Here is a 9402-nt window from a genome sequence, read left to right on the forward strand (position 1 = left end):
GCCTCGAAATTAATAAAATCGCAGCAGGAAAAATATATGCATGGCCGAATTACAACATAGTGCATAGGCCCAGAATTGGATCAAGCCCGACAGCTGAGTGTGTGCTCGAAAGGAAAAATTTTTAACTAACTAACATATGCAAAAATAATTGAGAACTCTCTAGGGTTTGATCCCAAGACCTCCTGGCTGAGTGCATGGAAAGCTAACCAGCTAGACTGATGCATTATTGCATGTGTTACAATCGGGACTCTGGTTCTAATAAACGTGCTGCTGAACTAGCCTTTGACCAAAACAATGTGAAGGACAGGAACAAAAAGAAGATAAAATAGGAGCAAGAGTGGGGTTCGAACCACGGTCTCCTGAACAGATTCGAGAGGAGCTAGCCACTAAGCCAGTGCGGTAGCTTCGAACAGTAAAGGAAGCAAAACTTACAAGTACAGCGACATCAACGCACTACATGGGTCACCATGATCACGCAGAGGGGTTGGAAGCCGGTGTACTCGAGCATGCCAGCGACTCTAGGAGATGCAGAACGCTAGCGAGGTTGCGGAAACTAGCGAGGGAAGCGGTGTCGGGACGCACGTGTGCCATGCGCATATGTGCAGGAGGTGCAAGAGTGCAAGCGACCGAACACCCCGACCATGGCATACAAGCTACAGACGACAGACGCAATCAGCACAAGACGTGGCACCTGCGCATGCGTGAGGGCTATGCCTGCTCAGAGAGGATGCGGGAACCGCGGAAGAGAGCATCTACTCAATTCAAAATCGGCCATGGCGATAGCACGACAGCCACAGCTCGGACACGACGGAATTGATGCATGCGGGAAGAGTCGTTAAACGGGCAGAGAAGGGAGGTGCAGGAACTCACCTTGGTCCCGTAGGACACAAAACGAAGGTCCGGGAGGCGACAGAGAGGAAGAAGCGAGGCACTGGCCACCAGTGGTGGCGGAACCCGAGGAAGAAGACGACGGATGTAGCTCCCGGTCCGCGAGGAAGACGATGACGGGGCCGTCGGCGTGGGGGCGGGGCTGCCTAGTTCCCACCCAGAATGGGTCGATGACGGGGACTCGGTGCAGAAGGCGCATAAGATGATCCCCGGGCGTGGGATCGACAATGGACGCTGACTGTTTCTCTCAGCCTCTGTTTTCTTGAGGAAGGAGAAGAACCAGAGAGGCAGGAAGAGAGATGGTGGGGCGAGGGAAGGGAGGAAGCTAGGGTTGCACGGGCGCCCTAGGGGGGTGGTTAAGAGGATGAAGGGGCGGTACGGCAGCAATCAGAACGGAGCCAAGGTGATGAGACGGTTCTCCATGGTTTCATACAAGGAGGTGACGTGAGGAAGGAGAAAGGTGGCGGTGGGCTTGGGCTCCTAGCTGGGTGGGCCTCTCTCTCTCTCTCTCTAATCTTAAATAGGTTTTCCTATTCTATTTATTAAATAGACAGAACTAGAGTTTAAAACAAAAGAGAGGAAGTTGGTGCACCATGACTTGAACAAAAAGGAAAAAACACAAGATGATGGAGATGATGCATAATGCAAAAATAAATAAAAATAAAGCACACCTCATGTAGCATGCAAGTCATGAGCCAACCATAAAAAAAATAATGAAGGTCTTGGTCTCGAAATGGTCAACGGAGATAACAAGAAGAAATGACAACTACGGACAGATGCAAGTTCGAAAAAAATAATGATGTTACGGAGTGACGATGCAATGTGAATGATGTGAATGATGCGAAGAATAAAAATAATCACACGATGAAAACGGAATAAAGGGGGATCTTCTGGAACGTCGGCATCGGGCTGTCACAAGAGGAGAAGATCCGTGACCTCTTGGTCCAAGAAGCCTCGGACGTCTTCAGCCACCTCCTTCGCCTCGACCCAGACTTTGACTTTGCTGTTGTGGTGGGTCCGGTGCTAGAGACGATCCGCGCCGCCCTGGCCAAATGGGTCGAGGTCCATGTTGAAGACCTGGTGACAACGCTCGCTCCTGAAGGTGACGGCGCGAGCTCTGGCGATGATGTGTCCTTCTGATCCGTGGCCTTGTCTTCCTGATATGGTTATGTACTAGGCTTGATAGCAACTTGGATGTAACTAGGGGGGTACCTTTCAATGTTTCCTTTGGGGACGAGGTGTGTGTGATGTTTTCCTCCTGGCCAAGGCCGCTGCCTGGCTACCGTTGTCGTGAAGCTGACGGTCTAACCTGCAAGCATGGCTTTGTTCGTTACGCTTCCTTCCTGCTTGCGGGGCGGTTTGAGGACCCTTTCGGCACTGTGTGTGTGCAGATCCCGGTCCCGCACATTTCCGTGCCGCCGTGAGGCGCAACCCGTTACCAAAGTTGTTCCTCACGGGGCAAGGCCCCGACGCCCTGGGTACCGGCATGGCGGCACCTGGGTGGTCGAGTGGCCTTATGAACAGTAAGGATCACGAGGGACATTGCTCAGGAGCCCCCCTTGACACTCAAACCGTTGTACATCGACAGGTCCTAGTCCCGCACATTTCCCCACCCCCATGAGGTATGGCCACGAAGGGCGCACCTAAGGGGCGGGGCCACGCCCCCCTGATACCGACCGGAATCCCACGACGACATCAAGGAGGGAAAGTGGCCTTATGACTGGTAAGGGTAATGAGGCACGCCTCAGGAGCCCCCTTTGGCGCTCGAGCGATTCCTCATTCCTCCCCCTTTGTGGATGTCTGAGGAGACCCGGCGGTCTCCCGTGGTTTCCTCCAAACACCAATCAAAACAAAAGGAGAAAGTGGACTCAAGAGAAACGTAGAGAAGAAATCCCCGCCCTTGTTTTATTTTCCAAACATGAAACAAAGAGATCTTCAAGCCTTTGACAGCTCAAAATACAAAAAGGGAGGCCCCTGAGGGCCACAACTTGAAACGCGAGAGAAAAACGAGAAAAAGGTCGCGTCCGGCTCCAAAGTTATTCACTGCCTCCGTCTCCCCCTGCATTGAGCATAGGGCTTCCACTAGGCGTGGGGTGGACCCCTTCTGCGTCCTTGGGACGCCCTGGGCGTATACAACCTTGACTCGTTATTACGTGAGAGTGTCACAGTGGGATGTATGGGAGGTGGCGAGGATGCTTTGGCCTCGCGAGTGTCCCTACCCGCGAGGCATTTGGGCCTGAGCTTCGGAAGTCATTGGTGGACTGTGTTGATTCCCTCCATCTGTACACAGCCCGGAGGATAGGTCTTCCACTAGGAGTGGGGTGGACCCCTTCCGCATCCTCTGGGGGCCCTGGGCGTATACAACCTCGGCTCATTATTACGTGAGAGTGTCATAGGATGACGTAGGTTCCGGAAGGATTGAAGGACGATGCAAAGGTGCTACGGGCTGATGCAGGTCCCGGGGACGCTTCGGGAGCCCCAGGCCCTACATGGCACGTGCCCCGCTCGTGGTCCCCGGGCTCGCAGCGGCGTAGCGTGGCCCATCCTGAGTGATCCCCCGAGCGTGGGGGAGCCCCCAATGCTCGCTGGCCAGAGAGCTCGCCCAGATGGTAGGTCCTGAGTTCCAGGGGGGCTACCCCAACGCGCCTCGCTAGCCCCCCCCCCCATGTTCCTTCGTTGGTACCCTGGGCCATGCCCCCAGGCTAGGCTGGCCCATCCTGAGGGCAATGGCGGGTACCCGAACACCTGCTGGCGACCGAATGAAGCTCGCACTAGCAACATGGGCGTGTGTTCCACCCCGAGTCACCAGGCGGGCGTTGCATGCCCCGGAGGCAGTGCGCGGGTATACCACCTCTGGCCTCAGGGTTGGGATCATCTGGCCCGAGAACATGGGCGTGTGTTCCACCCTCAGTCCCCCGCAGGGGGCCTCTCGTCCTGGATACAAGGGTGCGTCCACCCAGCCCAGGCGAGACGTCCCCGGTCCCCACACCCAGACGTCTGCCAGAAGCATCTCCCGGCCAGCAGGTGTGCCCCGCGAGGATAGCCACGCTGGATGTCCTTGCGAAGACACCCCTCGTGCTGCCCTCGTGGTGGTGATCATACCTGTTTGCATGGGGCCTGCCCGTGGGGTCCCGTGCACGTCTCCTACCGCGGTGATGGCCTGCGCTGCCTCCTTCGTAGCCCAGACGCATGCTTGCGCGGACATTGTCGAATCGAGCGCGCCTCCATCGTCGGTCCTCTGGTACTGCCTCCCTGCTCCGTGAAGTACGCCGGTGGGTGCCCGGTGACGCTTCCCCAGCTTTGCCGGATCCTGTGCCTCCAGCAGCTCCCATCGAATCCTCAGTAAGGGCGGACCTAGGTGGAAGTTTGGGCGTACCCGCGTGGTTCTCCGGTTGTACCCCCTGGCGATGTGGGCCGACGTGCGCGGCTCCTGCGGGGGCGCTCTTTGGTCTCGTCGGTGGCGTTGCGCCCAAGAGCGCGCCTTTGTCCGCCGGTGCGGCAGCGGTGGGTGGCTTGCTGGCGTCTGAGCTCGTGCGCCACTAGGAGCGCGACATTTCTATGCATCGGGTGCTGGCAGGTGTGGAGGGGGAGGAACAGCCTAGACGCGTGGAAGGGTCGGAGCGACGGGGGATGCCCAGCGGTTGGTGAAGGCGGCAGCCCCCGGTGCTCGTCGGAAGCTCGTCCAGGGTGAACGTCGGCCGGCGGCATAGCAGAGCGTTGTGGGGCGTCTTGGCCCGTTTGCGTCGTCCATGCCACGCGAGCGGCTTGCCTCTCCGCGCGGATTCGACTTCTCCCTACCATGAGTGTGATCAGCTTCAGCTAGCCGGACCCTGGGAGAGACCTTGACACACCATCTACCTGGCGCGCCAAATGTCGGATTTCGGGCTGCACAAAACCCTTAAGATTCAAACTCAGGGGCATGTACGAAGATCTCTCCCGGCCTAACCTCGCCTAGCTCGCTACTCAATGGACAGCACACGGAACTCACTCGATGGTGAGGGAGACACAGGACACGGCAGTTTACCCAGGTTCGGACTGCTGAGAAGCGTAATACCCTACTCTTCCTTTAGTGGATTGCCTCTCTTCGAGGTGGGTGGATGAACTAGTATAGTGACCTTGAGGAGGGGAACAACGGAACATGCTCCCCTTGCCCAAAGTTGGTCTTAGCCTGCAAAGTGACTGTCAGCGCATCAGGGTCGGGTACAGGGATGACGCTCGTCCTGTTGGCGGGCGGCGACAGCCTTGTGGCACCATAATGGAAACCTGTGGGAGATGCCCATAGAACCCCGGTACGTTCATGCCCCCTTTATACTAAAGGGAAAACTACGTTTCCCTGCTGTCCGCTGCTCACCAGTCCTTCCTCTACGTCATCCTTGACTCTTGAGTCCAGGCCACGCCTCGGAATATCCGCCGCTCCGGAGGGGTCCTGAGGAGGCCCCCTACGGGTCTTGGTGTTGTTCCTCCTCGTCAGGCTTGGCCCCTCGCAAGGGACTTGTCTTGGGAGGTCTCGGGCCCGTCGGTTTGCTTGATGAAGTGGGTCGACCCTGAGCCGCAGGCAGGCAGGTCTAGGTACCCCCATTCCCAGAACACCGACAGTCGCCCATGTCAATGTCACCTCTAGCTGCATGTTATGGCAATTTAGACGGAGAAGGGATGGCCGTAAATGTGCCCTTGGCCTTCTTGGGAGCCATGAGCGACGATGAAGCTGTTGATGAAGGCACGGAAAATTTGATGAAGGTTGGCGCGCGCGATTCCTCCTACCCGGTGCACCAAATATGTTGGGTTGTGTACAACGATCTATGGGACCAATGAGGTCCCTTGTGCTTCAGGCGGGGTCATACATGCACAAAGAGCATCATCAAACACGTACGCGTTTGGGGTTTTTAGATAGGTTCGGGCTACTCGGGAGTGTAAAACTGTAACAGCCCGGAACCGATGCTCGAGAAGATTCCCCTTTTATTGCGTTGTCATTGTGTGATTTGCTGGGTTGTTGCATTCAGCATCACATCATTCGCATCATCCGCGTTGCATCGACACTTTGTTGCCCCCATTTTTTTTCAAAACTTGCATCCCTTATTAGTTGTGAGTTCTCTCTATTTTTTGTCATTGACCGTTTCGAGACCAACCACACACGTATGCGCCCGCGGCATAGTTAAAATTTTGTTTTTGAAAGCGTGTATAGAACTTTCTCGAATTGGGTTGCAAGTTGGTGTGCCGTCTTAATATAGTACAGTTAGACAGCCGGTCATATTTTGTCGCAATCGGAGTTTGATTGATACCCGAACGGTCGACCGTAGCGGTACTTTCGGTGCACTAAAGACTGGGGTCTCCAGTACCCCGGACTAGTGCGCGGACACCGGCAGCCCCCTCCACAGCTGCAAGGTGCATCGCTGGGGCATGGAGCGGAAGCAAGGCTCGGAAGACCACCAAGTGCAGACTAGAAGCCCCCGGCAAGCGCCTGCTTCTGGGGTTGAAGAAGAAGCCCCGGCTGGGAGCTCCCCGCCGGGAAGAAGACGCTGCCAAGGCGAGACCCTCCTTCCAAGGAAGAATGACTGAGCCCCGGCAAGCCATGCTTGTCGGGAAGATTGGCAAGGACTCGGCAGGCCATCACCTCCCTGCCGAGAGGTACAAGGAGAGCCCCCGGCAAGGTAACCGTGTCGGGGAGGAAAAGAAGGCCCGAATAGAGGCACTGGCCCAGGGCGTCTTCGTGTCCTGTGATCGTCTCCACCGATGAACACGCCACCGCCGATGCATGGACCATGCGTCCACCCACATGCCAGCGCAACAGCCCAACGTTGCCATGTCTGGCTACGTGTCCAACTCCCGATGACAAGGACATGTAGTCTGTCAAAGCATTTAATGCGCCACAGTAACACTATGGCAGGCGGTCGCCGCTGGTCCACTCGTGAACCCACCGTTCACCTTCTGAGCCACTGTGGTGACTCCTTCGCCTATAAAAGGAGGACCGAGGCTCAGTAGAAAGGACTTTTGGCTTTTTGACCAATCAAAGGAGCGTAAGAGGGACAGATCTACAATAAACTAAAACAAAATAATTGAACACATGGATGAGTAGGGTTTTACTCGTAACGCGGCCCGAACCTGGGTAAAAACGACCTTGCCGGACCCTGACTGTTGGTTCTCCTCTTGCTGCGACCCCTCTCCCCGCCAAACCAGCGAAAGGGGACCGTTGAGGCCCCCATAGGTGTCGATCCTTTCGCCGACATCTTTGGCGCTCCATGTAGGGGGTGTCGCCGGAAGTAGGCCGGCGTCAATGTCGTCCCGGTCCGACGATCCATTCGACGGCTCCACGGACCTCAGTTCGCCGCAGCATCCTCCCGGAGCGGGAGGAGGCAGTGGTGGCTCTGCCCGCGCGCGAGAGCACATAGCACCTCCATAGGTGCTATGCGAGAGCGGGTGGAAGGAGCAGAAGCCCCGAGCTCTGCATCGCCGGGACGGACACCTCCTTGGAACGCCCGTGCTGCTATTGAGGGCGTGACAGGGGGCTACAGCCAGGCCACCAACGCTTAGTCCGACCATCACACATCTCCGGAGTGCTGCATGGTCGTTGAGGAAGCGTCCGAGGCCCCGAACCGCCCCTTTACGCGCCCTCCGGCTCGCATTTCTCCTTGGAGTGATGTGACGCCAAAAAGATGCGCTCGGGGGCTCCGCCAGCAAACCTCTTGCAAAAGAGGTGAGAAAGTGTTGCACCCCGGCGGGCCTCTTTCCTTTAGTGTGACCAAGAGCCAACGGCGAAAACTTTGTCGGCAAGGAGGCCGCTCGGGGCAACGTCAGCTTGCCAGGGGTTCAAGATATTCCTCTCCGGCAGCACCTCCAGATGGTACGGCTAAGAATGCCGCGACGCGCAAGATAAGTATAGAGGCAAACCTCTTGCCAGACTCTGGGTAGACTAGTTGTATCCTTTTGAAGTTTCGACTTTTGTATGAAAATCTCGTCTGCGCATGGACCTCGTTAAGATCAGTGCACTCCCACATCGTTTCGAGCCTGTTTAACGACTTGAGCGGCCACAGAGTGCGCTCATCTTGTTTAGAACTCGTTCAACGTTTCGGACGGCTATATAGCACCGTCTTTGCCTCGAGCCGTGCTCGACGATTTACATGGTTGCACTGAGTTTTCTGAGGATACTCTCCTCTAAGTACTCGTGGCAGGATAAGTCAAGTCGGCAAGCATCCGGAAAGTATAAGAGAATAATCATACAAGATGAGAGTCGAATAAAGGATGCATCTATTCATTCATTTGTGTGGATACATTTAATTTCACTTACAATGCATTGTTGTCGTAACCTAAAGACTTTGTCTTTTGAAACGAGGATCGACCCACACTGAGGAATTGGAGTTCATGAAGACAAGATGCGGGAAGGCCCGCGGTACATCCATGTTGGCTTCTCCGGGACCAGCGTTGTACCAACGAGAGCGGGTTCGGCCTCGTCAAGCCGCGGGAAGGGACGATGGATCCGGTTGAGATCCCCCCTCCAGGGAGGGGGAGGGGCGTGATCAGGCCGCGCCAGTGCAGGAAGCACTTAGTCCTAACCGGGGGAATCGTCCACAGGTTCGATTCCCCCAGGCTTGAGACTAGACCCAGCACCATCACCGCTGCCGCCCTCCCCGTCGCTGTCACTCGAAGCGGAATAGTCAATGCCGCTCGAGCCTTCTTCGCAGCAGCCAAGACGCACACCAGAGCGCCCGTAGAACTTGACGATGAGCATACGGGCCTCCGTCAGCTTAAAACGGAGGATGTAGCCGTTCTCGAGTCCATGAGCACGGGTGAAGGACTTCCAGCCGCGCCCAAGCAACATGGAATGGGGCTTCGAATACTCCGCGTGCACCTGCATGGCGCCATGAGAGCGTTCGTGCGCTCCCAGCCAGAAGACGGGAGGTCGTTCGACCTCCATCACCACGGCGAGGCCACGAGGAGATGCATGTGACCTCGAAGGGGCCCACGAAGCGCCACGATGAGCTCGAATGGCGTTGCCTCTGAGTGGCCACCCGAAGAAGAGGGCACGAGGAGGGAGATCGAGGCAGGGCTCCACCTCCCTCGACCACGTCCTCAGCCCCTCGAGCCTCTCCCGTCACGGTCGACGGGGCTGCCGCTGGTTGCGGCCCTAGAAGTTGTGGCATGATCCGAGCGGGATCCCCTTGCCGCCCTGGCGGCCAACGGAGGCCGGCCCCGTCCCCTAACCATAGTTAGGGATGGGTGCCTTGGGCAAGGTTGAGAAGAAGCAAAAGAAACAAGGTGACAGGCGCCGAAGGCTTCGAGAGTGAGATGGATGGGAAAAACCTCTCCACAAACACCCTAATTTATAGGGCAATGCTGGGAGTCCACCCTCCTTGCTCCAAAAGCCGCTGCCCCTCTCGCCCAATCACCCTCAAGTCCTGAGCGGAACATGGAACTGCCCTGATGCGCCAATGCATGCAGCGGCGGGCCCATCCACGACCGTGTCTTTTGAGGCCACGATTACCACTTGCCCGACAGCCGCTATGCGTGCTCTACGCGTGG

This window comes from Hordeum vulgare, chromosome 4H (assembly GCF_904849725.1).
Source record: "Hordeum vulgare subsp. vulgare chromosome 4H, MorexV3_pseudomolecules_assembly, whole genome shotgun sequence".
Lineage (NCBI taxonomy): Eukaryota > Viridiplantae > Streptophyta > Magnoliopsida > Poales > Poaceae > Hordeum > Hordeum vulgare.